The sequence below is a fragment of the Ciona intestinalis genome, chromosome 3 (assembly GCF_000224145.3).
Source record: "Ciona intestinalis chromosome 3, KH, whole genome shotgun sequence".
NCBI classification, from domain to species: domain Eukaryota; kingdom Metazoa; phylum Chordata; class Ascidiacea; order Phlebobranchia; family Cionidae; genus Ciona; species Ciona intestinalis.
The window spans coordinates 4008771-4013189 of record NC_020168.2 but is presented as its reverse complement, the minus strand read 5'-3'; the positions used below and the strand labels follow the sequence as shown (position 1 = coordinate 4013189).

The 4419-nt window shown below is 38.3% G+C and overlaps 1 protein-coding gene across 1 annotated transcript in view; it reads left to right on the top strand.

Moving 5' to 3' along the window:
• Positions 1-3300: 3300 nt before the first annotated feature.
• The window catches only part of gnrhr1 (gonadotropin-releasing hormone receptor), a 28828-nt gene continuing 27709 nt past the window's right edge, over positions 3301-4419 (top strand). The window contains exon 1 of the mRNA XM_026833550.1: positions 3301-3355. The gene's annotated coding sequence lies outside the window, so the exon portion shown is untranslated. The remainder of the gene's footprint in view (positions 3356-4419) is intronic.

Genomic DNA, 4419 nt, shown 5'->3' with positions numbered 1-4419 from the left:
CTTCAATCGACGATCAACTTTTAAAATCGGAACCGATCTCGAAGTTTAACTTTTAACGAACAATTAATGGGAATTAAGTCGACATCAAAACGCACTCCAAACGTCGGCTCTTAACACTGAACTCTCTCCTAAAAAATCAATGCGCGCTGTAGGGTAGATTAATCCATACATTATAGCATCAACTAACGATTTAGAAGGGAAAATACGAACACATATTCCACCGAGACTTTACTGTAACCTGGCGGCAAAACTACAGCAGGAAAACAATCTCTCTCATGTCTTAAAACTGCCCAGCTCTCCGGAATGACTAAGGAACTACCTCTACGCAGGGTATCAGCATAAGTAGGTCAGCTTATACAATAAAACTTTCAGGGTCGCCCAGCACCCGCGCAAACAACACGATGTTCTGGCACAAGTTAGGCAAAGACGCAGTCGCCTCTAATCTAATCCCACGAATTATAAGTCAACCAATTCCTGCAGTACCTGAGCACTTTCGTTGAGACATAATTGCCTGAAGGCTGCCAAAACAGAATTTTACGAAGAACTTGCGAAGCAAATTGACTTTTAGGTAAAAAGTACCTTCACAGTGAATTAACACTAACCAGCAATGTACGGTAATGTTCGCACGTGCTTGCGAACGTAAATCCGTTTGCCCTGAACAATTTCTATAACAACGGTTTATCTTTTCCCCTTAAGTTGAACTGAAAAGGTAAACACACAAAACTGTGTGCATTGTACATATAGTTTCGGAGAGAAACTTACGCCTTTCCCCACCTGATAAAATAACGATCTTTCACACGCTAACAGTTTGCTTAACCGCACTGCCGTATATCGTTGTGTTTGTCAAATTAACAACACTGACTTAGCGCTGATGCAGTCGTGCTGTCTGGCACACACAACAACGAAAAACGGTCGACTGCGGAAAAGCGGGGACGTTTCAAATTACTCAGCGCGATAGAGTGAGATTAAAATAAAAAGACAATAAAGAACTAACCATGGACGGAACACTATACGTCCACAATCTACCGAGAGCGGGTATAACAAATTGCTTCATTGAACCTAAATGCTGCACCTGCTTTTGATAATATATACTTCGGCAATAAATGCATTACGAAAAGTACATTTCCCGATCAATGCTCATTCCACTGGGAGTTGAAAGTGACAACCTTGTTTACTGCGCTTGATTAAACCATCGGCGCTACGCTTGTAAGTTGGTCCACGTAGCTTCATTACGGTTATGCAATTAGCTAAAACATGCACAACGCGACACTACACCCGCACAGTGTGGATCGTTGTAACACTTTCGAGACCCTGGACGTTATGTTTTTCGCCAAGAAACAAGATATATATCGCGCCTAAAGAAATGTAAATGATTATAGGATCGACAAGTGCACATTATGTTTTACACAACTGCTATACTTTTCTGCTATCGCAACTGTCTTAAACTGTAAACAAGAAAACATCACACTTTGCGTCGTAATATACAAAACTAACAGCATAGAGTTCAACATATAATCAATAAGAGCTATAAAACTAACGTACAAGTTTTGCCTACAACCTGAAACAAACACACACTACTGTAATGTCTTGACTGCGACAACACTTCAGAGCACGTTGTACACCCAAGACACAAGACACATATTTATACGACCGGTATCCTGGATTACACAGAAGAAAGCCGACAGTGGCATCCTATACCAACATTAACATAGACCTTTTTCCCGGTTTGTAAAAGCATTTGCTCCCCCCAAGTGTGCTTGAGGGACTTAAACGTTTTCCTCGATCTCATAGCCGGCGGGTCGTGCCAGCCAATCAGAGCAGGGGAATAGGTCACGGGTGATTGACTCTCACACAACTTGTACGCATTCCTATACGACGTATAGCGGTTGGCCACAACTGAGCTGTTTATTTTGCATCTATTATACAGAAGATGGCCACTAACTCATTTTGGCGCGGCTCTTTTTAAGCAGAATTTTGGGGACAATAAATACGCACTGAAAAACTCTCATCCCAGTAAGAAGCGATTCAAAGATACGACGTAATATGGGTTCTTTAAATGTCAGGGCGGTAATGCAGATTCTGCATATCGTGTAGTGCAATGTCCACTAAACAAACATTTCTAAACACCAAAGCAATATTCGATGCCGCTGTACGGTGATTAGGGTTTTAAGGAATTCGATTCTGTTTATAAAATATCACGGCAAGCTCATGGAAAACTACTGAACATCTATATGTTGCGTACGTTTGAAATATAGATAATTATCTCAAGCCCAAGGCAGCAGGGTGTCCTGAATATATGACACAACAACTAATTAAATTGACATCAAAATGCCTGAATGAGTCTTCGGTGATATACTTGGTCGTTTTAAACACTCGCCTGCGATAAAATCGTTCCGAGTTTTCATTAGCCTTATATGTTTTGGTGTCAAATATAAAATGATATATAATAGGTTGGGATAATATGGGACATTTTTTCATTCTCATTTCATATTTGGTAGTACACAAAAAATACGTACAGAATAATATGATAACTGTAGCCCTGCTGCTCGAAAAAAGTGTCTTAATTGCTCAAAACACGATCAGGAAACATTCCATCTTACCCCACACTACTTTATGGTAGTTTGGAGAAGATAGGACAACTTTTTTATTTTATTTTCTTGTCCCTTTTGGTGGTAAACAAAGAACATCAAAGAATTATAAGTCGTATCCTCACAACTCCCATAGACCGTTGTTAAATGTTTAAAACATCGGGATTTTTATATATTATGTGCGAAAGGTTTCCCGTCTCCCCCACCCTACTACATCCAATTTGTATTCGAATAAAACGGGGTCTTTACAATTATAAGCAATAGTGGTAAAAAAATACAAGTTGAAACGTTATTTTTCTCCCCGCAATCCAATATTTAGTTGTGTTGTTACAAGTGAATATGTTCGCTTGTTAATCCTGTCTGAGTGCACACTTAAAACCCTTGATCGATTCAAGCATATACACCCTATATAACGTCGCCAAATGAACTGCATGTAAAAATATTAAACCGTATAAAGTAGTATCGCTATATTGATAATAAAAAAAATAAATTTAACACTTGTTTTAATTAGAAGCAAGTAAAATATGTTTTTATAGGCTATTATCGGTGTTGTTTTATCTTTCAGAAATGTGGGGTAAGATGGAATACTGTTGGCATCAAAAACCCGCATTTTCTTATCGTGTTTAATTGATTAACAAGTTGTTTTAGAGTTGCAAGGCTGCAGTTATACAGCTTTGTAATTATTAACTATTTTCTTGTCCTATTTGGGAGTGAACAATGAACAAACAAGATAATATAAAACAGTATCCTCATGACTCCCATAGACCGTTGTTAATTGTTTAAACACGTTCAGGATATTTAGATATTATAAGTTATAAATATGTCCCGTCTTTCTCCACCCTATACTATCTATAATTTTCGAGTAAAACCTATATACAACATAAGCTAGCTAAACTTAAGTACACAGTACTCGTAATTTCTCTAATGGCTGTAAAAATAAAACCTAGTTTCCTATTTCTCATTACGCCTAATTTAATATCGTTGATTTTACAATTTGGCGCTTGCGTGCCGCTTAGTGACCATTTTCTTTTTCCATGAACGCCGCTATGAGGCGCGCGAGGAACGTGTTATATTTCATTCATAATTATCAGCATTCAGATTAACAACTCAATCGATTTAAGACGATAATGTTCTCAAATGGCCTTTATCCAGTTAAATACTCATTAATTAATAACGATGCCATAGCGCATGCCTACCTAACAGGATAACCAACACGAAAAATCGTTCAGTAAAAAAAATATTCCCAGATTTTTAACTACAGTTTATATATTAAAATAAATTAGATCTTAAAAACAAAAATAGTTTTTTTTTCATGTTATAATGTAAAAATTTTATTTTCCTTTACAACTCTATAGCCCCCACTGAATATACAGGATCGCTGGTTGGATTATATGACTCCGTGCTGATCCGACTTCATATACAGGCTTCAGCGGGGTGCTATATCTACTGTAGTACTAATTGCTTTTATAACCAGAAACCAAACAGTTCATGATATCTTGCTATGTTTTATTCCTTTTTCTGGTATACCAGTACACGATACGGTATCGGGTAAAAGCTTACTTGACGGCTGGGCAAAGGCTCGTAAGAGCCCGCCATGAACCTAGACTGACCTCGAGGTCTCAGTGCCGATAGTGGTTTCTCGTTATTAGTTATTGTGTTAGGGAAAAGGCGAATTATATAGCGGACAGAATCACGTGACAGCAGTGTGACGTCATGTGATAAAAGGGAATCGATTTGGGCCTGTCATCGGCTGAACGGGACATCATTAACCTCGTTCAACGGGGGGTTTGTTTTCATGAGAATAGTCTCCCATGAGATAAGTCGTATCCGC